Source organism: Rhinatrema bivittatum, chromosome 1 (assembly GCF_901001135.1).
Source record: "Rhinatrema bivittatum chromosome 1, aRhiBiv1.1, whole genome shotgun sequence".
Lineage (NCBI taxonomy): Eukaryota > Metazoa > Chordata > Amphibia > Gymnophiona > Rhinatrematidae > Rhinatrema > Rhinatrema bivittatum.
In genome coordinates, this window is record NC_042615.1 from 284,473,545 (window position 1) to 284,500,143 (window position 26,599).

The 26,599-nt window shown below is 46.5% G+C and overlaps 1 long non-coding RNA gene across 1 annotated transcript; it reads right to left on the reverse strand.

Moving 5' to 3' along the window:
* Positions 1-1,040: 1,040 nt before the first annotated feature.
* On the reverse strand, positions 1,041-26,291 carry LOC115080538. Its single transcript, XR_003853592.1, has 3 exons — positions 26,181-26,291; positions 1,610-2,261; positions 1,041-1,373 (listed from the first exon to the last, which is right to left on the reverse strand). It is a non-coding gene; the product is annotated as an uncharacterized LOC115080538 (long non-coding RNA).
* Positions 26,292-26,599: the final 308 nt, after the last annotated feature.

The following is a 26,599-nucleotide window of genomic DNA, read 5'->3' on the forward strand; positions in this document are numbered from 1 at the left end:
CTCACCCAGGTATTTTTAGCATTTTGTGTCGGTATTGAAAGTCTACTTTAAGGTTCAAGCTACATTTCCTGCTTCAATACCCTACTCTAGGCCTCACCCATTCTCACCTCTCTTGGAAAAGAAGCTTGGGCACTGAATGTTGACCTGAGCGTCAGCCTGGCAGCATCTTCCCTTTCCTGGTTCCGCCAGTGCCCAGGGCGAAAGACTAGGTGCCTCTTGTCTTCCACAATTAGGATGGCCAGCAATCGCACATCCCCCTCCAAGAAATTTGGCAGCTGGCTGCAAGGCATGCTGTCAACAGTTCCATACAAAATGGACATCTGGGCATGACCATGGGAAATGGACGTCCTCAAATATGTGCACAAGGACCTGTGTGAGGAAGATAAGGGACATCGAAGTCCAGGGCGTCTCTTAAAGGCACTAGATTTGGCATCCAAACACCCTGCGATGGACGGCCCAAATCCACACCTTTAAGAGACATCGTGGAATTAAGCGTCCATCTGTGCGGCCCCTCATGGATGTCAAATTCCAGGGCATCTCTCAAAGGTGCCGTTTTAGGGTATTCAAACATGACGGGCAGGCCAAACTGGCTCCTTTAAGAGACGCCCTGAACTTAAGTGTTCGTCGATGCGGCTCCTCATGGATGTCAAAGTCCAGGGCATCTCTCAAAGGCACCAGATTGGGTGTCTGTGAATGGCCTAATCTGACAGGCAGGAGGGTGAGGGGACACTGATCAGCGAGGGGAGTTAGTGAGAGGGCGAGGGGACCCTGGTCAGTAAGGATGTAAAGGAACTGCATTAATCCACAGATACCCTCAGCTATAGAAACACAATTTATTCACTAAAAAGAAATCAGAAAAATAAAGATAACAATAGAACATCCTGGAACATCCTTCAGTGCCTCTCTTGGACTCCAATTACAACTCCTGAAATAGAAAAGACAAAAGAATGGATTTTTCCAAATATCTTCAACAGAGGAGAGGGGTTATTTGTAAGACCTCTAAGAACCTACACGAGAAATACTCTGAAATGACCCTTCAGCAAACCTCCAAGCCTCACACTGTGTTGTCCGCTTCCATAGCTGGTTGTAGAGGTGGATCTGGGAGCAAGTTTTCAGGGACCTCCGCTTCCAGCACAAAGCGCAATGTGAGGTTATGCAGCAGGACATAACAATGCATGCGACCTTATCAGGATTGTACTGGAGGGTACCACTTGACTGGTCCAAGCATCTGAATTGTCCTTTCAGCACACTAAATGTCCACTCGATAACAGACCTAGTGCTGGTATGTGTTTTGTTGTGCCATCTTTCCACCGCAGTGCACAGGACCAGGAGCAGAGTCAGCAACCACAGCTTACAGCCATAGCCACCATCATCTATAAAAGAGGTAAGCAACATTGTATCAAAAAACACTGACAAAACACCACGAAACACATATATACACAACTTCATATAGCATATACATAACTGGCTCATTTTATACCACACCCACCTTAATAGTACAATAGTACTAAAATACTTTCTGGATAAAACAATTAACTTGTACAGGGTCCTGCATTCCTCCTTGCCACCTGGTTGTCTATCAAGATTTCCGATAGCTACTGTTACTTACTGAGCAATCAGCCATCTCCATATTTCCCTTCAGGAAAATCAGTTCCAAGCGATGAACAAGCAAGGATGTAGGAATTGTAGCAGCTCCCTGGAAACCTCAATACTACATTCAGGATCCTTTGATGCGCATCACATACCACCTGCACATTAATCAAATGGAATGATTTCCCATTGCAGAATTCACTCTCCTGTTCCAAGCTGGGGGTCAGTGCGATATGGGTGCAGTCTATTGTGCCTAATACTTTGGGCAACCCAGTTATGTCAAAGAATCCACGCCGGATCTCCTGCAGATGCCCTGGGTCCACTGGGAAATAAATATATTGTGGCATACGTTTCATCATAGCCCTCAAAACCGGTCCAAAGTGTCGTGAGACTGAGGACTGATTCATCCCGCAAACCAGTCCTACTATATTCTGGAAACTTCCTGTGGCAAAAAAATGCAAGGTGCACAGAAGTTTCGCCAGTCTAGGGACTGCATGGTTGCGAGAGGCGATTGGATCAATATCATTGCGCAGGTCCTCATACAGGGTCTCAATTGCCCTAAAGCTGAGATGGTATCTTTGTGCCACTTCTGACTCAGGCAATTCAAGGAGAGTTGTGCGTGATCAAATAAGACGCTGCCTGCAGGGTCTACGGATGGCTCTGGATTGCACCTGAAAACATAACAACATAAGGAACATAAGATATGCCAAACTGGGTCAGACCGAGGGTCCATCAGATGTTTTTTAAACACAGTTAGGTCAACCACATACTCAGCTTATCACAGCTGTGTGGTAGGTGAGATCCAAAAGCACACGTTTTTAAACAGACCCAAAACTTCAGGGTTCATAAAAGGCCCTTGTTAATTAAAGACACCCAAATTCTGAGGCTTTCATAGACGACTTGGACTTTGGCATCCATTGTTCTAATAATGTCCATTCAACTTTTAGGTGTCCTTTTGATGATGTTACTGTCACCGAAGTCCAGGGCATCTTGTGATGGCCTCAGAATTGGATGTCCAATCGACAAGTTTTAAAAAAGGATTTAAAAGGATTTAAGTCATATGCTAACCTGTGCCTGCGCCGCCGCATGGTCCTCTGGTCTTCTGTTGTTGGCAGGATTCTTTGCAATCACCCTCCCTTATGAGGCTGCCCTAATTCTTGCTCTGAGATGCAAGAAGAAGGTCAGCACAACAAGGAAGTAAATAGTTTCCATGATTGAAAGGCAGGAAAACTTCAGGAACTGCCAACTACCACTAGCTCCAGCCCAATAACGCCAGGGAAAGGCAGGCGCAAAATTTCAAATGTAAAAAAACTCGCTATGGTCACACAAAATTTTGGTGCATGTTACTACATCGGGTACTAATAGATAATTGTCCCATTTAAATAGGATTAACATGCCATTGGCGCTATTCCCTATGCACAGATTTTGTGCGCGCGTTATGGATGCACTAATCCAGATATTGCATTGGCATTCCTTTAGCGCTTACAAAATATGCATTCAACCGCGCGCTCACCAACACGGTAAACGGAACACCCAATATTGCATCACCTTAGTCACACATGCAAAATGACCCTCAACAAATACAAAATGAGTGAAACCACATTGAAAACAAAAAGATGCACACAAAAAGTAGAATGGTAACCTCAAGAAACCAGACTCTGCATGCAATTCAGCACTGGAGCACCAAAAAACAGACATGCATTTCCTTCTAGACTAAGCCAGGCCCCAATCAATGTTCTTGAGGGGAGTGAGGACTGTTGTGTTACATAACAGCCCCACAAGAAAAATGACAAAATCTCAGCAGTACCCATATAACATTATGTTGGGGTTGCTAGGAGGGGGGCAGAAAGAACAGCAGAAGGAGGTGTGGGAGCAGGGAGAAGAGAGGAGGGAGGCCGAAGGGAGAGGAGGCCTAATGGTGCAGGCTGAAGAGAGTAAGTGTGGAGAGAGACAGGGGAGAGACTGAAGGGGAGAAGAGGTGGAGGAGGGAGGTGAAATGCTAGTGGGGGAAGAGACCTGGGAGCAGGGGAAGGAGGACAGCTCTTCCCCCAAGAAAAACAACAAAAGCTCGGTGGTCCCCACATACCATCTCCAACAATAACGATGTTCTTCTTCTCTTTTTTCTTCCTGCCCCAGCCCCTCCCCCTCCAGCATTCCACCTATCTCACTCTACTCCTTCTTCTCCTTCAGCCCCTCATCTCTCCCCCTGGCCCCACTCTTGATTGCTCTCGTTCCCTGCCTCATCCTCTCCCTTTGGCTTCTTTTTCTCCCCAACTTTGCTCTCTCCCCATCCCTACCCCCGACTTCCCTTCCCCTTAATCCCTTCACTCACCCTCTTTCACTCCCTTCCTCCACAATCTCCCTCACTCACCTCCTTCACAACCACCCCCTACCTTTACCTTCATTCCTCCCGGAAGAGAAACCTCATTGGTGGCAAGTGGGATAGTGCATTATTTCCTTTCCACGTCCCGCTCCCCCACTGTGTTAGTGTTCGTGGTAGTTGTGGGTGGATCCTTGGGCCAGTGGCAGATGACCACACCCCCGGGGGAAGATCTCGAGAGGGACCACCGGTCAGGCTCAGAGTTTGGAGACAGACACACACTAGTTCTTTTATTAAACAGTATACTGAACCACCAGAGGTGGCAGTAGTGAGCTGGAAGCGCCCGGCTGGGCTGTAGTCCCTCAGATACTGGAACAGCGATCCCAGGATGGCTGAGCTGTAGAGAAACTGAATATAGTGAATAGGCAGAGTATGCAGAGTTAAGGAACAGAACCTTGATGGTAACACTCACACAATAGTCTCTTAGAAGCAGCCCAGGAGCTGGAATGAAGTAGGCCCTCGAGGAGCGAGTACCTGGTTCCAGGGAACGCTCTGAGAGAGCGATGGTAACTCATTGGTGTTGTAGGCAGCGATGACTTCCTGGCAGAAGTGGTATTCAGTAGCAGGTCTGGAAACGAGGGCCCTCGAGGAGCGAGTACCCATTCCAGACTGCGATCTGAAAAGCAAAGAGAAAGCGAGGTCCCCAAGGAGTGGGTACCCCTGGTAAGTCCGAGGAGGCAGAGTAGCAAGGTATGCGGAGAGCGAATCCCATCCGCCAATACCTGGAGGAAAACCCTTGCTAACTCGAATCGTTAGCGATTTCAGAGACCTTAAATATCTGGTGAGGATGACGTCACCTCAGGGGGAAGCCCCTGAGGTTCGCGCCACTGCTGGTACTTGAGTCAGGGCCGTGCTGCGCGTGCGCCCTTAGGCTGCTGGGAAACATGGTGGTGTGCAGCGTCCAGCCAGTCCGGGGACGCTGGAGGGGAACGGCAAGATGAAGCCGCGGCAGCCAAACTTCCAACAGGCAAAGAGGGAGTCACCAAAGTGGTAAGGTGGGCGTAGTGGAGATGTCGGGCAGCGACGGTCACAACAGTACCACCCTTCAAAGGGCGATTTCCTCTTCGGGTACCAGGCTTGGGTTTTGAAGGATACGTGAGGTAAAACTGACGAAGCATCTCTTTGTCCAGAATATTGGTCTGATGCTCCCAAGAGTTTTCTTCGGGGCCGAAACCTTCCCACTTCAGAAGGTATTCAAAAGTATTGCCTCTTTTACGAACATCCAGGACCTCTTCGACTTTGAATTCTAAGTCGTCTTCTGCATTGATGACAGGTGGATCTTGAGGTTTGGAAGAAAATTCGCTGAGTATGAGTGGTTTCAGAAGTGAAACGTGGAAAGCGTTATGAATGTTGAGCCCAGGCGGTAGCTTCAGATGGTAGGTGACATTGCCAATACGTTGAAGGACTAGGAATGGTCCCACATAGCGAGGAGCAAACCGAGAGGAGGGTAATTTAAGTCTGAGGTGCTTGGTTGACAACCAGATCTTGTCTCCTGGTTTGAAGACTGCGGCTTGCGAATGGTGCGCATCGTAGTATTTCTTAGCACGGTCACTCGCTTTGATCAGCATGTCCTTTGTCTGAACCCCCGGATCATGGATATCATCAGCAGTGGATTGAGCTGCTGGGGACGTCACTGAGAGTTTCAGTAGAGGTGGTGGAGTTGGAGAACGTCCATAAACCACTTCAAATGGTGACAATCCAGTAGATGTTGCTGGATGAGAGTTGATGGCGAATTCAGCCCATGGAAGCAATTCGGCCCAGTTGTTTTGTCATGACGTGACATAGGCTCGAATGAACTGCTTCATAGTACGATTCATCCATTCCGTTTGGCCATTCGACTGCGGATGGTAGGCTGAAGTATAGTCTAGAGTGGTGTCGAACAACTTGCACAAGGCCTTCCAGAATTGTGCCATGAATTGGGACCCACGGTCAGATATGATGTGAGAAGGTAGTCCGTGGAGGCGGAATATGTGCTTTATGAAGAGCTTTGCGAGCTTCAAGGCTGAAGGTATACCAGGGAGCGCCATGAAGTGTGCCATCTTGTTAAATCAATCCACTGTCACCCAGATGGTATTCATTCCTCTGGAAGTAGGTAAATCGACTACAAAGTCAGTAGCGATGTGCGACCAGGGCCGATCTGGAACTGGCAGTGGTTGCATCTGACCCCACGGTTGTCCAGAGGCAGGTTTGTTCTTAGCACAATTGGTGCAGGATGCTACGTAGGAATAGGTATCCTTTTTGATAGTAGGCCACCAATATAGCTCCTGTATCTTGAGCAGGGTCCGGCATTGGCCAGGATGGCCAGCCAGCTTGGAATTGTGCATCCAAAAGAGCACTTTCTTCCTAAGACTTTTTGGAACGATGGTTTTACCAGCGAGCACAGACTGGGTCGATGCCAAGAGGATTTTCTTCAGGTCAATTATGTGCTGTGGCTCATCAGGCTCATCAGTGTCTGCTCTGGTGTTTCTATCTCCAGGGTGAAACTTGAGCACAAAGTCGAACCTATTAAAAAATAGGGACCATCTGGCCTGTCTGTAATTCAGGCGTTGTGCATGACAGAGATACTCTAGATTTTTATGATCCATGAATACGGTTATTTGATGTTGAGTGCCTTCAAGCCAAGGCCGCCATTCCTCGAATGCAAGCTTTATTGCCAAGAGCTCTTTGTGGCCGATCCCATAGTTTTTCTCGGCAGGAGAAAATCTTCGTGGGAAGAACAAACAGGGACGTAAGGCTTTTGAGTCTCCTGTTTGGCTTAACACATCCCCCACACCCATATCTGAAGCATCAACTTTGACGATAAAGGGCTTGTTGGGGTCTGGATGCTGCAGGCACGGTTCTGTGGAGAAGACAGTCTTCAATTTCTCGAACGCGGAAATGGCCTCTGCCGACCATTTTAAAGTGTTGGCACCCTTGCGGGTCATCGCAGTTAAGGGTACGGTTAAAGAAGAGTAGTTCTTTATGAAGCTTCGATAATAGTTGGTGTACCCCAGGAATCTCCTTAAAGCCTTCAGGCTGGTAGGTTGGGACCAATTCTTGATACTTTCAAGTTTGTGAGGGTCCATTTGGAAGCCTTCTTTTGACACGATGTAGCCTAGAAAAGGCTTTGTGAAATTCACACTTAGAGAGTTTGGCGTATAGCCGGTGTTCACAAAGACGGTGGAGTACTTGCTTGACGTCTGCAATGTGGGTGTCCAAATCCTGGGAGAAGAGTAATATATCATCCAGGTAGACCACAACGTTCTTATACAGCAGATCCCGCAAGATGTCGTTCATCATCATATTTTGGAAAATGGCGGGTGCGTTGCACAACCCGAACGGCATTACTAAATACTCGAAGTGGCCGTCTCGCGTATTGAAGGCCGTTTTCCATTCATCGCCACTCCGAATGCGAATGAGGTTGTAGGCCCCCTTCAGGTCAAGCTTTGAAAATATCTTGGCCCCTTGCAGTCGGTCAAATAGTTCCGAGATTAACGGCAAGGTGTAAAGGTCTTTGATTGTGATTTCGTTTAGACCTCAGTAATCGATACATGGACTTAGGGTACCGTCCTTCTTCCCCACAAAGAAAAAGCCTGCACCGGCTGGCGACTTTGATGGTCGGATAAAGCCCTTCTGGAGATTTTCTTCAATGTATTCCGACATTGCTTTATTCTCAAGAGCTGAGAGAGGGTACACCCTACCCTTCGGTGGCTCAGTGTTGGGTTTCAGTCTTATGGCACAGTCATAGGGCCTATGTGGAGGGAGAATCTCTTGCTGGCGTGTAAAAAAATCATATATGTGGCACTCAATGCAAAAGACTGGAAAGACTCCCTCTTGCTGCTGGACAGTCTCTCAGCAGTGCATGTTCGGAGAAATGTATCCTTGAAGGTTACTAATGAAACAGGAGAGTTAGGGCATCCCAACAGAGAGGTTCCATTAAAAGCAAACATAGTCCATATACCTATATGTAAAAAATCACCAAAACTAATGATTTCCAAATTATCCCAAACAACTGAAAAGCAGGTTGTTAAAACAAACAAAAAACACACTTTGAAATGTCTGTATGCCAATGCCAGAAGTCTAAGAAGTAAGATGGGAGAGTTAGAGTGTATAGCAGCAAATGATGAGATTGACATAATTGGCATCACAGAGACTTGGTGGAAGGAGGATAACCAATTGGACAGTGCTATATCAGGGTACACATTATATCACAATGATAGGGAGGATCAACTTGGTGGGGGTGTGGCACTTTATGTCCGGGAGGGTATAGAATCCAACAGGATAAAGATCTTACAAGAGACTAAATGCTCAGTAGAATCTATATGGGTAGAAATCCCATGTGTGCTGGGTAACAGTATAGTGGCAGGAGTATACTACCTTCCACCTGGACAAAATGGTCAGACAGATGATGAAATGCTAAGAGAAATCAGGGAAGCAAACCAATTTGGCAGTGCAATAATAATGGGAGATTTCAATTACCCCAATATTGACTGAGTAAATGTAACATCAGGACTTGCTAGAGACATAAAGTTCCTGGATGTAATAAATGATTGCTTCATGGAGCAATTGGTTCAGGAACCAACAAGAGAGGGAGCTATTTTAGATTTAATTCTTAGTAGAATGCAGGATTTGGTGAGAGAGGTAACGGTGGTGGGGCCACTTGGCAAAAACGATCATAACATGATCAAATTTAAACTAATAACTGGAAGGGGGACAATAAGTAAATCTGCAGCTCTAACACTAATTTTCAAAAGGGAATCTTTGATAAAATGAGGAAAATAGTTAGAAAAAAACTGAAAGGTGCAGCTGCAAAGGTTAAAAGTGTTCAACAGACTTGGACATTGTTTAAAAATACAATCCTAGAGGCACAGTCCATATGTATTCCACGCATTAAGAAAGGTAGAAGGAAGGCAAAATGATTTCCGTCATGGTTAAAAGGTGAGGTGAAAGAGGCTATTTTAGCCAAAAAAACATCTTTCAAAAATTGGAAGGATCCATCTGAAGAAAATAGGATAAAACATAAGCATTGGCAAGTTAAGTGTAAAACATTGATAAGACAGGTGAAGAGAGAATTTGAAATGAAGTTGGCCATAGAGGCAAAAACTCATAATAAAAACTTTTTAAAATATATCCAAAGCAAGAAACCTGTGAGGGAGTCGGTTGGACCATTAGATGACTGAGGGGTTAAAGGGGCTCTTAGGGAAGATAAGGCCATTGCAGAAAGACTAAATGAATTCTTTGCCTCTGTGTTTACTAATGAGAATGTTGGGGAGATACCAGTTCCGGAGATGGTTTTCAGGGGTGATGAGTCAGACGAACTGAACAAAATCAATGTGAACCTGGAAGATATAGTAGGCCAAACTGACAAACTAAAGAGTAGCAAATCACCTGGACCAGATGGTATGCATCCTAGGGTACTGAAGGAACTCAAAAATGAAATTTCTGATCTATTAGTTAAAATTTGTAACCTATCATTAAAATCATCCATTGTACCTGAAGACCAGAGGGTGGCCAATGTAACCCCAATATTTAAAAAAGGCTCCAGGGGCGATCTGGGTAACTATAGACCAGTGAGCCTGACTTCAGTGCGGGAAAAATAGTGGAAATTATTCTCAAGATCAAAATCGTAGAGCATAAAGAAAGACATGATTTAATGGAACACAGTCAACATGGATTTACCCAAGGGAAGTCTTGCCTAACAAATCTGCTTCATTTTTTTGAAGGGGTTAATAAACATGTGGATAAAGGTGATCTGGTAGATGTAGTGTATTTGGATTTTCAGAAGGCATTTGACAAAGTCCCTCATGAGAGGCTTCTACGAAAACTAAAAAGTCATGGGATAGGAGGCAAGGTCCTTTCGTGGATTACAAAGTGGTTAAAAGAGAGGAAACAGAGAGTAGGATTAAATGGTCAATTTTCTCAATGGAAAAGGGTAAAAAGTGGAGTGCCTCAGGGATCTGTACTTGGACCGGTGCTTTTCAATATATATATAAATGATCTGGAAAGGAATACGACGAGTGAGGTTATCAAATTTGCGGATGATACAAAATTATTCAGAGTAGTTAAATCACAAGCACACTGTGATACATTGCAGGAGGACCTTGTGAGACTGGAAGATTGGGCATCCAAATGGCAGATGAAATTTAATGTGGACAAGTGCAAGGTGTTGCATATAGGGAAAAGTGGCCCTTGCTGTGGTTACACGATGTTAGGTTACATATTAGGAGCTACCACCCAGGAAAAAGATCTAGGCATCATAATGGATAATACTTTAAAATCTTCGGCTCAGTGTGCTGCAGCAATCAAAAAAGCAAACAGAATGTTAGGAATTTTTAGGAAGGGAATGGTTAATAGAACGGAAAATGTCATAATGCCTCTGTATCACTCCATGGTGAGACCGCACCTTGAATACTGTATACAATTCTGGTCGCCGCATCTCAAAAAAGATATAGTTGCGATGGAGAAGGTACAGAGAAGGGTACCCAAAATGATAATGGGAATGGAACAGCTCCCCTATGAGGAAAGGCTGAAGAGGTTAGGGCTGTTCAGCTTGAAGAAGAGACGGCTGAGGGGGGATATGATAGAGGTCTTTATGATCATGAGAGGTCTTGAATGAGTAGAATTGAATTGGTTATTTACACTTTCGGATAATAGAAAGACTAGGGGGCATTCCATGAAGTTAGCAAGTAACACATTTAAGACTAATCAGAGAAAATTCTTTTTCACTCAACGCACAATAAAGCTCTGGAATTTGTTGCCAGAGGATGTGGTTAGTGCAGTTAGTGTAGCTGGGTTTAAAAAAGGTTTGGATAAGTTCTTGGAGGAGAAGTCCATTAACGGTTATTAATCAAGTTTACTTAGGGAATAGCCACTGCTATTAATTGCATCAGTAGCATGAGATCTTCTTAGTGTTTGGATAATTGCCAGGTTCTTGTGGCCTGGTTTGGCCTCTGTTGGAAACAGGATGCTGGGCTTGGTGGACCCTTGGTCTGACCCAGCATGGCAATTTCTTATGTTTTTATGGTCTTACATTTCTTTGAGGAGTGTGAAAATGTAGTGCTGGCCAGTCTGAGTCTTTGTTATTTATTACTTTATGATTAGTACCTAAGACTTTATACTGTATTTGATATTTTATTGGAGGCCAATGTAACAATCTTAAAATGGGTGTAATATGTTCATACTTTTTCCCCATCGTATTATCACATAACAAGACCTCCCCATGGATTTCTGCAACCTTAAAAGTTCACATTCCAGAACATACACTTCACTCATCAACTCAGAACCTCCTTGATAATTCCATCTCCAGGGGTTGTTCGTCTAACAGAAACCCGAGAAAAGGCTTCCTCCACTGCTGGCTCTACATTATGGAATCCTTTATGCCAATAAGGCCGCATCATACAAGACTCCGAGGCATTTAAGAAAGCAATCAAAACTTATCTTTTCAAAAAAAGCATTTGAAACCCTCATCTAATGTTTTCGTTTACCTGCAGCTACTCATGTCTTCCCCTGTGGATATCTTGAACTTGCAACAATTAGCCTGTATTATGGTCGGTGTCTGTCTTTGGCAATATTTGGATTTTGAATTCTGTCTTTTGAGTTTTTATTGATTTTATGTATGTATTGTTGTCCCCTGTCCCAAATGTGGGTAATAAATATTTTAAATAAATAAAGAAGCATCTCTGACAATATAACAGGGCTGTAAAATACGTACTCCCACCCCCATCTGCATACATGGATGTGTAATCCTGATGCCTTTAGCGAAATTCCAATTATAAATCCCATGTCTGAGAACCTGTGGCCTCGGTGTACTGCCAGCAGGGGTGAGAATTACCAGCTGTGTGTTTGCTGTGGTTAGTTCTATATGTTGCTATCAAACAGGAGATTAACCAGCAGGCAGCATATGATCTTTACCCAGTAGGTTAATTTTAGATATTATTGTAGTCTACCATGCAGCTTCTGATAATCATGTGCCCATCCATCAGATCAAAATAAACAAGCAGAACTGGAAAAGTGAGAGCTGGTTCCACTCCAATGCAGACACATGTCAAGGGGAACAGGATGCAGCACACAGGATGTCTGTGCCCACGGTCAAAGGCAGAGACAGTGAAACCAATCCACACTCTCTCCTTAGGGCTCTGCCTTTATCCAAAAAGGGAGGCCAACCCATTCCATTATTGGGTCCTAAAGAAAACAGGGACAGGCTCCTTATTTGCACTGCACAACAATCAGCAGTTTCATACCTACAGTGGCAAGGGATACTTCTCCACCCTTGTCACCTGCATCCTGCAAGGACGTTTGAGGGTCACCTACTTAAAATGTTCACAAAAGGAAAAGAAACAGGCAGGTAAAATCAGCTGCAGAAAAGTCTGCACGGAGTGGGTACTGAAACTGCAACCGCAGCGACCTACAGTGAAGAATAAGACACAAATGAGACAGCACTGCAAGACGGAAAAGGAATGAGTTTTATGCTGTGATCCACATTTTCATCTCACAGTGATGAAACCCTAGGTAGGAGGTTGAAACCCTGGATTATGGTATCGTTATTGATTGCTCTGCTGCCTCGTTTATTTTTTTGTCCACCTACTTAAAATCTCAGCTATCTCCAAAGAGGGTGGGATACTAGAAAGTTTGCTGCTAATAGATATGTAGGGCTTTTTTATTTTTTTTTTAGATTCCCCATTAAAGAAATGTGTCCCATTTAGAAGGACATGGTGGTGATGGTGGTGGTGGAGGTACCAAGCACTCCTTTTGGGGTGTGCTTTAATGAAATTTGCTTTTGACAGTAATATCATGTAAGGTTTCCAGAAGTTCAGTCCTCTCCTATTAGTACAGAAGATTTTGTGTGCAGGGGGTAGCTGCAGACCCAAAGACTGGGGTCTGTGAACTCTCTCTCTCTTTTTGAAGGTGTAACCCACTTTGACCTTAATATGTAAAAGCGAGATATCAAGGCCCACCAAATAAATCAAAGTAAGCAAGCAACACTTTTCATTCCAAAAGCAGCTAAGGCTGAGGACAAGAAGGAGTGAGAGTTTCCCTAGGCAGCGGATGATAGCTCTTACTCTAGGATTTTTTTCCCGAGGAAGGAAAGGATTCCTATCTTTCAGGAGAGTTCCAGCTAGGTTGTCCAGAAGCAGGGGCGGCTCGAGGCACGGTGAGAGCAAAATAGCAGTCTCCCGCCCAAGGTGCAGAGCGGGTCAAGTCACGGAGAAGGGCCAGGAGGCTGAGCAGGAGTCCCTCGGAGCCTGACCCTTTTGGTGATTTGAAATGCTGGGGGGAAGCAAGAGGGGTCAGGGTTCTCAGGGGAGTGGCAGATAGTGTCAGTAATAATATATCTGGGAAGCTGTGGCACTTCCAGGAACCCTACCGTCCTTCCCCAGCATGTGGCCCCTGGAGAAGTGGGAGATCAGTGAACAGAAGGGAGCTGGGGGGGGGGGGGGTGTGCTGCACTCTCTCATAGCAGCTCCTATACTGTCTTGTTCCCGCTCTACTTCCCTGCCTGTCCCAATTCCCAATTCACTTCTCCCTTTTCCCCTATTTTTCCTCTCACTCCTCTCTTCCATCTCATATTCCCTTCCCTTCTTCCTTCCCGTTCCTTCTCCCTTCCCCCCTCCCCCTCCCTCTCACTCACACATCCCCTTCCCTCCCCTCTCAACCCTTTCCTTCTTTCCCCTTACACCCACTTCCCTTCCCTCCTCTCTCTCAACCCTCCCCTTTTTCCTTCCCTCTCTCTATCTCACAGTCCCCCTTTCCTTCACCCCTTCTTACTCATTCCCTTTCCTTCCATCACCTCTCACTCACTCCCCACCCCTTCCTTCTCACTTCCACCCACGCCCCCCCCCCCCCCCCCCCACACCAACACCACCACCCACTTCAGGTCTCCTTCCTTCTGCCAGAAGAGGGGGTGGGAACCTCAGTGGCATTTTAGGTTCCTTAACTGCCACATAAGGCCATCCTCCTGCCAGCATATCAGTATAGTACACCACTGCATGAGTCTTTCACCCCCTGCAGGCGTCTAAATGAAAGGTGAGGCGGCCGTCACAGGGGGGTGTTTGGGGGGGGTCACTTGTTGCTGCCCCCAACCACCTCACATTACCTATTGATAGAACCGCTCCTGACCAGAAGGGACCTAGGACCCAAACAGCAGTCCGCTGTGATTCCCCAAGGAAAGAAGAGATTTTATGCCGACTTGTCCGGTCGGTGTGACCAAGGAGCCAGCGAAGGTACTACAAGTCGGGGGAGAAAAGAAGTCAGTGCCCCACAGTATTTAAAACAAGCAAGAGGAGAGGAGACTCTCCTACAGAGAAGTTGTCCAATTACACGGGACTTTAGGTACACCAGGGATGTCCTAAAAGGTACTGTATACAAGAACTCCCCAAAGGCTGCAGGTATGAAATGCTGACGGGCGACAACTCATTCTTTACCCAGAAAATGCACAGTCTGCCAAATCATGACTGTGGAAGAAGCAGTTTTTACAGTAAAGACTTTCACTGGAACACTATACTGTGTGTGAAGAGTTTTTATTTTCTTAGTCCCCCAAGAGCTGAGAGGCAAAGCTTCCCCCTCGGTTCAAGATCAAATCCCCACTTCAGACTAAGGACACGAGAGGGGGGGGGGGGGGGGGGGGGAGATGCGGGTGGAAGTAGATTTTAATCCTTACCACTACTATACTGACCCCACCCCTGATTCTGCCCCCTGGGAAAACTGAATGGGGCAATTCACCATGCCTTACCTTCATTTACTATATGGGAATAAAAGCTAACCAATAATAACAAAAACAGATAAGTGATTCCTTTTAATTGAGTTTATTCTGATCCAAAAAATGAAGTATTAGCTCGAAAGCTAGTCCACTAAAAAGGAATCACCTTATATAGGGTTTTTTTTTTTTGGGGGGGGGGGGTGTTTTTCTTTGTTATCTTTTATTTCCATGTATTTGATTGAAGTAGTTCATATCATTTTACTGTGTTAAAGAAGAAAATTAAGAGGTCAATTTTAAAAGATTTGCTCACGCAAAAATGCTCTATGTGGGCCGCACGCAAGCAACATGGATTTTAAAAAGCCGTGATTTACACGTGTATTTACCCATGCGCGCGCCGAGAATAAGGGGACAGAAAAGGGGCGGGGCATGGGTGGGGCATGGGCATTCTGGGGAGGGGCCAACATGTTCATGCATAATTCCATATTTTACAACCAGAGACTGCAGCATGCGTTAGCTTGTTAGCCATGTAAATTTATTGCTGCTCCTGATGAGGAGCAAGTCAGCAGATCTCGCATTTTAGGGCTTACATGACAGAGTGAGGGGTCCAGGTCAACTGGGGTACGTGCAGGATGAAGAACCAGAGGGGTCTGGAAGGCCTCAATATTGACTGGGCAAACTGGTGGACTTCTTGGAAAAACTGGAATGTCCTTCTCATGAGCATGTTTTTAAATCCACTTACATACGTGTGTTAAAGCTGGCAAAGTCCTATGGAAAATGCATGTGTTAAGCCTACTCGAGTAACCTCTTAAAATTAGGCGCATACTTATGAGTGGTGGGTGTATTTTAAGACATGCATGCACAAATGTGCGCATAATTTAAAATTCCAGCGTTCCTTGGCTTGCACACCAATACACGCATGTATGGGTGCATGCTCACTTGTTTTAAAATTAGCCTGAAAGGACTGTGCCGTGTCTGCTGCAGTAGCCACTATGGAAATGATCAAGCTATGGAGCACACAGGTTACTGTGTCATGTGGTTGGTGCAAGGCCTGGAATCCCCTCCCCTGGAGCTCAGAGGGAAGGGGGAGGAGTAAGTGCTGACTCAGGATCCCCTGCCTGGAGCCCAGGAGAAAGCAGGAGTGTACAAGTCCGGGGATCTCTTGAGGGACTTTTCACTAATCATAGAAACATTAAAACATTAGATAGGACGGCAGAAAAGGACCAAAATATGCCATACAATTCCCCCCAAACCTAACAGCCTTCCAGATCATCAAGCCTGGGATCTTATTGGTTGTTCTTTGAGTCCAATTTCCCGTCACCTCTTGCCATTGAAGCAGAGAGAATGATGGAGTTGCATCAACAGTATGAGGGCTTATTGGTTAAGAGTAGTAACCGCCACACCAGCAAGTCACCCCATGCACTCTTTTCTTCATTTCCAGCCTCTAACATTTAGTGATCCATAGTGTTTATCCCATGCCCCTTTGAAATCTTTGACTGATTTAGTCTTCACCACCTCCTCCGGTAGGGCATTTCAGGCATCCACCACCCTCTCTGTGAAGAAATATTTCCTGACGTTGATTCTGAGTTGTTCTCCCTGGAGTTTCATTACATGCCCCCTAGTTCTATTGATTTCTTTTCATTGGAAAAGGTTTGTTGATTATGCATCATGAAAACTTTTCAGGTATCTGAAGGTCTGTATCATATCTCCCCTGCACGTCCTCTCATCCAGGGTATACATATTTAAGTCAAATATGCTGAACCCCCACCATTTTTGTCACCCTTCTCTGGACCGCCTCCATCCTGTCTCTGTCCCTTTTGAGATACGTTCTCCAGAACTGAATACAGTACTCCAGGTGAGGCCTCATCAAGGACTTGTACAAGGGGATTATTACCTCCTTTTTCTTACTGGTTATTCCTCTCTCTATGCAGCCCAGCATTCTTTTAGCTTTAGCTATCGCCTTGTCACATTGCTTTGTCATCTTCAGATCGCTAGACACTATCACCCCAAGGTCCCTCTCTTGCTCCAAGCATGGAGCAAGAGAGGGACCTTGGGGTGATAGTGTCTTTTGGATTACCACAACCCAGATGCATGACTTTGCACTTCTTGGCATTGAATTCCAACTGCCATATCTTTCACCACTGTTCAAGCCTCCTTAAATTGCATTTCATTGTCTCTACTCCTTCCGACGTGCCCACTCTGTTGCAGATCTTAGTATCATCCGCAAATAGACAAACTTTACCTTCAGTCCTTTCCACAATGTCGCCCACAAAGATATTGAACAGGACCGTTCTCAACAGCGATTCCTTGCAGCACTCCGCTTAACACCGTTCTCTCTTCGGTGTAGGTTCCATTCACCATCACACGCTGTTTTCTATCTATCAACCAGTTTGTAATCCACGTCACCACCTTGGCGCTCATTAACAAGCTTCTCATTTTATTCACAAGCCTCCTATGTGGGACTGTATCAAAAGCTTTGATGAAATCCAAGTAGATAACATCAAGAACTCTTCCTTGATCCAATTCTTTAATCACCCAATCAAAAAAATCAATTAGATTTGTCCAACAGGACCTTCCGCTGGTGAATCCATGCTGTCTCAAGTCCAGCAATCCTCCTGACTGTATAGTGTAGATAGTTCACTAACTTTTCCTTCAGCAGAATCTCCATTAATTTTCCAACACTGAGGTGAAGATAGCTGGCCTGGAATTTCCTGCCTCCTCTCTGCTCCCACTCTTATGAAGCAAGACCACCACCGCTCTTCTCCAATCACTCAGCACCACTTCTGTTTCCAGGGATCTATTGAACAGGTCATGCAGCGGATCTGCCAGCACATTTCTGAGCTCCCTCGTATCCTGGGATGAACCTCATCAGGCCCCATGGCTTTTTCCACTTTCAGTTTTCGTAGCTCTTCCTATTAATTTTCTTCTATAAATGGAGTTTCGTCTACTCCACCCCCATCCACAGTCTTGTTAACTAGCGATGGTCCTTCTCCTGGGTCTTCTTTAGTGAACACCAAACTGAAATATTTGTTTAATATTTTTGCCTTTTTCTTCGCCTCTCTCCACACATTGATCCTTGTCACTTTTCAATTTCACTATACCACTTCAGATCTTTCTTCTTTTTCTGATGTATCTGAAAAATGTTTTGTCTCCTTGCTTTACCTCTTTGACTATCCTTTCTTCCGCTTGACTTTTTGCTTTCTTGATTGCTTTCTTCGTATCCCTCAGTTTCACCAGATATTCTTCCCTGTGTTCCACTTTTTGGGATCCTTTATATTTCTTGAACGCTGTTCTTTTTGCTTTTATTATGTCAGCCACCTCCCTTGAGAACCAGATCATTTTTTTATTTCTCTTACTTTTGTTTACTTTTCTAACATAGATTTGTTGCTTTTATAATTGCTCCTTTTAGTTTGGCCCACTATTGCTCCACCTATCCCATTTTCTCCCAGTCTTCTAGGTCTGCCTCCAGGTACGACCCCATTTCGACAAAGTCCATATTTTTTAAATGCAAAACTCGGGTCTTCGTGTGACTTCTCCGTGTCTTATTTGTGATGTCAAACCATACTGTTTGATGATCACTGGTGCTGAGGTGGACACCCACCCAGACATTAGAAACATTCTCCCTGTTACAGGCTGATACAGTACAGTGCGCTCCTTTGGAGCGCACTGTACTGTATCAGCACTGCCGGCTAACAGTACAGTACTGTATCAGTACTGTATCAGCACTGCCGGCTAACAGTACAGTACTGTACTGTAAGCCAACAGTACTGTACTGTTCGCCCTCTCAGGTTGCGCCAACTCTACTTCGTGCAAGGGGTCCACATTCTCGTCCGTCTTTGCAACAGATTTCCAAGTCCATGGATCCGGCAGAGGCCTCTGCCCTCCAAGCCATTCCGGGCCTAGCTCAAAGGATTCTTGAGCAGCAGAAGTTCCTGGAGACGCTCGCCTCAGCTGTGGAAAACTTAAATCGGCATTTGGACTCTGCAACTTCCACGATTCCTGTCACACCGCCGATGCCTACCGCCTCACCTCCGATACCAGGTAGCCGCCTGGTGATTCCCCTACCTTCTCCTTCCCACTTCGCTGGGGACTCACTCCTGTAGGGGCTTCATTAATCAGTGCAGTATGTACTTTTGCCTACAACTAGCTCTCTTCTTGACAACTAGCTCTCTTCTTGACAGGAAAGCCCTAGCCTAGGCATCTCCCCTGTGGGAACATGCCGACCCTGTACTGTGGGACTTGAACAGTTTCCTAGCTCTCTTTTGCACTGTGTTCAAAGACCCCACTCGGTAGGCAGCCTCTGGGGCGACTCTCCTTCATTTACGCCAAGGTTCCCAGACTCAATCGGAGTAGGTGATTGAGTTCTGAACCTTGTCCTCTGAGATCCACTGGGACCCTAATTGTCTGAGGGCCATCTTTCTGGAAGGTTTAAGTCCCAAATTCAAGGACGAGCTCGCAGCCCGCAAGTTACCGGAATCATTAGATGCCCTAACTGACTTGACTGGGCGCATCGACAGACATCTCCAAGATCGCTCCCGGGAGATCCAATTCTCAAGGAAATCTTCCACCAATTTCAGACATCCTCGGCGTTCACCTTCCCCAAAGGCCGACTCGAGTTCCCCGGGAACCACAGTGGAGGAACCCATGCAACTGGGTCGGGGTAAACTATCCCCTCAGGAACTCCTCAGACGCTGGCAGGGCCGTATCTGCCTCTACTGCGGCGGTGCAGGGCATGTCTTGGCGTCATGCCCGATATGTCCGGGAAACTCCCAGGCCTAGGTCCTGAAGGAGGACTCTTCCTAGGCCTTGCTTCACCCGCTCCTCCGTTGACAGTACCTGTTATATTGAAGATGGAATCTCTCGACTTCCACACTTTGGCCTTGGTGGACTCAGGGGCTGGGGGCAACTTTAATATGAAGAATTTGGTGGAACATCTCCAACTTTTGCTCTCCGGTTCTGTTGGTTCTCACTTCTATTCAGGGTGAGCCTTTACTGGGTCGAGTTACCCACATCACCGCACCTATCTTAATCCACACTGGGGTGCTTCACGAGGAGAATCTAGCTTTCCATGTACTTGATTGGTCCATACACCCCATTGTGCTAAGGGTCCCCTGGCTGCAAGCACACTCCCCAATTCAACTGGAAGACTGTGCAATTGCTCTGCTGGCATCCTGCCTGACAAGAGACCTGTCTCAAACCTGTCTCTCCCCAATGATGCCTGACTGCAACTACCCTTCCAGCTGGTTTGCCGCCACAATATGTCTCAATCGCAGATGTGCTCTCCAAGAAAGGGGCCGAGATGTTACAACCTCATTGGTCATTTGATTGCGCCATCAATTTACTACCTGGCACAGAGCCGCCCCGGGGGCATACCTACCCTCTCTCACCTACCGAGACCCAGGCCATGTCCAACTACATCCGGGAAAACCTGGACAGAGGGTTCATCCACAGGTCCAATTCTCCAGCCAGAGCTGGCTTCTTTTTCGTGGACAAAAAGGATGGGACACTCTGCCCCTGTATTGATTATTGCGGCCTCAACACGATAACAATCAAAGTTTGCTACCCACTTCCATTAATTTCAGAACTCTTCGAACGACTCCGCTCACATTCCCCTTACTCTTCGAACGACTTACTCTTCGAACGACTTACTCTTCGAACGACTCCGCTCACATTCCCCTTACACAAGGCGTACCCCAAGGCTCCTCTCTATCGTCCACCCTTTTCAATATATACTTACTCCCACTATGCCACCTCCTCTCTAAACTTGGACTAAAATTCTTCTTATATGCAGACGACGTTCAAATACTCATTCCCATCCAGAAATCCATCAATGAAACCCTTCAATACTGGGAATCTTGTCTGACATCCATCAATTCCCTCCTCTCCAATCTACACCTAGCACTCAACGCCTCTAAAACTGAAATCCTTATCCTAGCAAATCAACCAATCGATTCAATCCATCAAATGATTCAAAACGCCTCACTAGCTCACACACTACCCCCCAGTGTCAGAGATCTAGGAGTCTCCCTAGACAATCAACTAAGCTACAAATCCCACATTAAATCACTACTAAGAGGGGGCTTCTATAAACTCCAAATCCTCAAAAAACTGAAGCCCCTCCTCCACGCCCACGACTTCCGTACTGTGATGCAAACCACTATACTAACCAAACTCGACTACTGCAACTCCCTCCTCTTAGGCCTACCAGCATCTACCATTAAACCCCTCCAAATCCTCCAAAACACCATGGCAAGAATCCTTACAAACACCAGAAAAACAGACCATATCACTCCCATACTCCAGGACCTCCATTGGCTCCCCATCGCCTTCCGTTCCCAGTACAAAACACTCACCATCCTCCATAACACTCTATACAATAACAACTCACCCTGGCTTGAAAATATGCCACAATTCCGCCAAGCTAATTGCCCCACGAGAAACTCCCTTGCTGGCACTCTCCAAATCCCCTCACTTAAAATTGGGCACCTTACCACTACCAGAGATAGAGCCTTCTCTATTGCGGGCCCCACACTTTGGAATTCCCTCCCCATCCACCTCCGCCTAGAACCATCCATGAGCCACTTCAAAAAAGGAATCAAAACATGGCTCTTTAGACAGGCATACCCCAACTCCTCTCAACCCTAATTTTGTCGTTAAACAAAAACGAACCACCTCAGCTCACACTCAGCCTTCATACCACCCCTTCCTGTTTCCTTCCCTTGCACTCCTAGCCCCCCTTTACCCCTCCCTCTCACCCCCTAGCAACCCCTCCCTCAAAGTACTCGTGCCTTACTGTACCCTTCTTCACTCTACCCCACCCGCCCCTCTCCCCCTGCTCCCTCCCTCCTTTCTCCCCCCCCACTAGCTTTTAACTATACATATGTGCACTTGCCTCCTCTTACTGTATATAAGCCCTCATATGCTAATTTCTCAAGTGTACATGCCTCGCTTAATTTGTTTATAAGTTCTTTTGCATATTTAACCCTAACTTGAATGCAAAAAGTTGTAATTCTGCTGTTGACTCTCTTCCTTTGTATTTTGCATATTACCCAGTTAGCCCCTCCCTTGTTCATTGTAATTTCCCTTCTCAGTTACTTGTAAACCGACATGATGTGTCCTACGAATGCCGGTATAAAAAAAGTGTTAAATAAAAATAAATAAATAATAAATTTACTAAGCTGGATCTTAGAGGAGCCTATAACTTGGTCCACATTAAAGAAGGTGATGAGTGGAAGACGGCCTTCAACCCCAGAGATGGGCATTATGAGTACCTAGTTATGCCCTTTGGACTTTGTAACGCCCCGGGTATCTTCCAAAACCTAATGAATGAAATCTTCCGAGATTTATTGTACCAGTCCATTGTCATTTACCTTGATGATATTTTGGTATTCTCTTGGTCTCTGCAAGCTCACCGCAGGGACGTCTCCCAGGTACTTCAAAGTCTTCGAGAGAACCAGCTTTTCGTTAAACTCGAAAAATGTATCTTCGAGCAAGAAGCCCTTCCATTCTTAGGGTATATCATCTCTAATCAGGGATTTAGCATGGATCCTGAAAAGCTCAAAGCCATCCAAGATTGGCCCCAGCCTTCCGGATTAAGACCTCAACAGCGATTCTTAGGCTTCGTAAACTATTACTGCTCATTTATCTTCAACTACACCTCCCTGGTGGCCCCCCTGACTGCCCTGACCCATAAGGAAGCCAACCCCAAGCATTGGCCACCCGACACCGTCCCCACCTTTCTCCACATGAAGGAAGCATTCCTCCATGAACCCTGCCTCTGACACCCAGACCCCTGACGTCCTTTTATTGTCGAGGTGGATACTTCTTTGAAGGAGTCGGGGCTGTCCTCAGTCAATACTCCACCAACAATACCCTCCATCCCTGTTCTTTCCTCTCCCACCAATTCTCTGCAGCGAAACAAAACTACGCCATTGGTGATAAGGAACTCCTCGCTATCAAGATGGCCTTTGAAGAATGGTGCCCCTGGTTGGAAGGGGCCCAGAACCAGATTACAGTCTATACTGACCATAAGAATCTAGAGTATCTGCACCTGGCCAAGCACCTCAACCCATGGCAAGCCCGATGGGCCTTATTCTTCTCAAGATTTGACTTCGTCCTATGGTATCGCCCAGCCGCTAAGAATTTGAAGGCAGATGCGCTCTCTCGAACCTTCGACATCACGGATATCGTAGAAGCCCCCAGCTTTATCATCGACCCAACTCGGGTTCTGCTGGCCACCACCACATCAATTCCACCAGGGAAAACCTTTGTTCTGCCATGTCTCTGGGATCAAGTGTTGACTTGGGCACACGATTCTTGCAGCACAGGCCATCTGGTACAACACTGAACCTTGGTTACTCTTCGCCGGTTTTACTGGTGGTTTGGGATGGTTAAGGATACCCGCTTCTATGTGGAATCATGCCACACGTGTGCCTGTCACAAAAATCCCACAGGACGGCCTTGGGGCCTGCTTCACCCACTACCTATTCCCAGCGAGCCTTGGACACACGTCTCGACCGACTTTATTGTGGACTTGCCACCGTCCAAAGGCAACACTACTATCTGGGTCATCATTGACTGCTTCTCGAAAATGGCCCACTTTGTGGCATTACCAGGATTCACTTCTGCACCTCATTTAGCCCAGCTGTTTATCCACCAGGTCTTCCGCCTTTACGGTCTGCCCAAGGTCATCCTATCGGAGCGCGGACCCCGGTTCACCGCTAAATTTTGGAAATCCTTTTGTTGGAAATTCGATGTTACCCTGGAATTTACATCAGCCTATCATCCACAAACCAATGGCCAAACAGAAAGAACTAACCGGACCCTCAAACAATTTCTGCGGGCATACGTGAATAACAAGCAGGATGATTGGGCGGATATACTACCCTGGGCCAAATTTGCCCTCATCTCCTACCCATCTGCCGCCACCGGCTCTTTGCCCTTTCAGATAGTATATGGCAAGCAACCCCTCCCACCTCTGCCCATTCCCATGATGGTCCCGTCACCAGCTGCCCAGCTGTCTGCCAGGGAGCTGCATCGACTATGGACTTTCACCCAACAAACCCTGCACAAAGCCATTCAGGCATCCAAAAACTTTTCGGACCTGCATTGAAGACCGAGTCCACTTCTTAGATCCGGCCAGAAAGTGTGGTTGAGTACACAGTTTATCTGCCTGAAACTGCCATCTATGTGTCTCGCCCCTCGCTTCATCGGTCCATTTCTGATACTCCGCCGTGTCGGCTCTGTATCCTACCAGCTTCAACTCCCATCCTCCCTTAAGATTCACAACACCTTCCATGTGTCGCTCTTTAAACCAGTGGTATTGACATGGCCATCCCGAATTCCACCTGAACCGCAACCTCTCTCCTCTTAGGACGACTCCACCTATCAAGTCTGGGAAGTTCTAGATGTTAGAAAATGCAAAAAGAAGTGGGAGTATCTGCTAACTTGGGAAGGTTTCGGACCTGAGGAAAATACTTGGGAACTGATCACCAATATCCTGGACAAGGGTCTCCTTGCTCAGTTCCATCTGACCCATCCATCCAAACCGAAACCCGCAGGGAGGCGCCCTAAAAAGGGGGGTACTGTTAGGCGTGCCGATCGCGGCTACCCGCAGCTGGCCCCCCTTACCTCTTGCTCTGATGCCGGGACCCGCACGGCCCCGGGAGACATCCTCGCCGCATGTGCCAGGTCCCAGCTGCCTTCGCGGCTTCTGCCGCCGAACCTACGCCACCCCCTGTGGCGGAGGGGACAACAACCAACCTCCTCTTCGTGGCACAAGGCTGCAAACCAACGCCTCCGGCAGCCCTCTCCAGGCCGGGCACTCCCTAGGCGTGCGGCCATGCCTCTTGTAGAGTTTTAAAGGGCCAGCCAGATGAATTGCAGTCCAGCCCCTGAATGACGTCTGGGGCCTAGAACTATTTCAAGGGGCCTCCTCTTCCTGTTCCTCAACTTGGCAACAAGTCTGCTTCGCTTCAGTAGAATCCTCTGTGCTTCGTTGGTGCCTTGATTCCTGTTCCTGCCTTCCAAGTCCTGTTCCTGCCTTCCAAGTCCTGTTCCTGCTCCTGCTCCCATCCTTTGGTTCCTGTGGACGGATCTTCTGGCTTCTGTCCTCGGACTGGCTTTCGGTGACTCTTCTGGCTTCGACCTTGGACTGCTATCGGCAACTCTCTGGCTTCTGATCTTGGACTGACTTTGGACAACTCTTCCGGCTGTTACCCAACCGTCTTCACAGGGGCCCACCTAAGACCAGCCGGCCCCCGCACCCAATGGCTCAACCCATGGAGAACGGGGTTGGTATTGGTGAATCTCCAGCCGGCCCCTGCAACAGCCTGGCCTCGCCTCCTGACAGTGGAGGCCTGCTGAGGTTCGCCCTCTCAGGTTGCGCCAACTCCACCTTGAGCAAGGGGTCCACATTCTCGTCCATCTTCACAACACTTCTTCAATGATTTGGCATATCTGGTTTGCATTCTACTAGCTGAGGATCCTGGAATGCATTTAGCTCTTGTGTCACCATCAAAAAGTGCTCCCAAATTGGACCCTGTAATGATCAAGTCTCCCAGCAGAAGCAGCTTTCTTTTATGACATTTGATTCTGTTGCAGGGCTTCTGGGTGCATTAGGTGACTTCACTTTTAGAAATCACTTGAATATCCATTGCTGGGGTTTCTTCATTCTCCAACGCAGAAAAAGCATTATGTAAGGGTAACAGTGGGGAGAGTGGGTGTCTCCTCATCACAGGCCTTATTCTGCCAGAGCCCGCTGTTATCCAGTTCTTCCTGGGTTTTTGAGTCCTGGATGTTTGACATCTCTGTGGGAGTGGGTGTTGATGTACTCAACTTCCCCAACTTTACAGCATCCTGGGTGATCACTTTACCTTCAGTACACTGGAAAAATGGATGTCAGCTGTTACTTTCAGGAGCATGAGACAGCAGCACTATTCTTCTGACTAACAGAATTAGTGATCAGTAACTGTGAAATTTTATCCTTCTGTGTGAAAACTTATAAAATCCTTTTCCAAAATTGATTCTACAGCTTAGGTTTAAAATTTGAAACAGTAGAGACCTAAACTGAATGAGCGAGACAAACATGCTTACCACACACATACATACACACTGAAGCTCCTGTACATGTAATCAACAAACGCTGGGGGGACCCCAGATATCACGGTGTTTCTCTTCCCCACACCCATTGTGGACCTTTGAGAAAAACTCCCTCAATAAATCTGATCTTTGGTGTACGCATGCATTTCACAATACAGGACTGCTGTGTGTCTTATCTTAGTTTAGCAACCATTTAATAATTTCTCAGGAAATAGAAGCACCAATACAAGGTACGGTAAGTTGACAGTTGTAGCCCGCATGCCTTAAATTTCAAACCGCCTGCTTCAAATCATTGCCTCCAACTGCAGGGAGCCAACCTTCTGTACCTCCCCGTTCCCCCTCCTCAATCCTGACGGAGCCAGGCGCCCAACCAGCTGAAATACAGATTAAGAATAGAATTAAACCTCTCTCCAGAAACACAGACAATGTGACACTTACAGATGGTGAGGGATTGAGGATTTTGCTGCCTCTAGGCACTGCAGGTGACGTATGCCTCTCATGTCCTAGGAAGGTAAATCAGGGAGCAGCTTATCTAAGGCACGGTCCCCAATTTCCTGCAGCAGCTCAGGTACAGATTCTGCGCAAAGAGAAAAATTCTGAGGAAACTGAACTCCATCTTGATAAGAATATGCATCTTTTTACATATTAAATAATCTTAATTTTATTTTATATTATAAAAATAGTTTCCCAACCTTGCTTGTGTCTGCATAATTTATTTAGCTGTTTTTTTGGGTTAGGAAAAAGGATCTCAAGTATCAGCACAGGGGTGAGGTGGAGGAGGGGGAAAGGTCATGGATGGCGGGAGGGGGGAGGGGGGGGGAGAAGGGGAGGACCAAGAATGAGGAGAGGACCAGAGA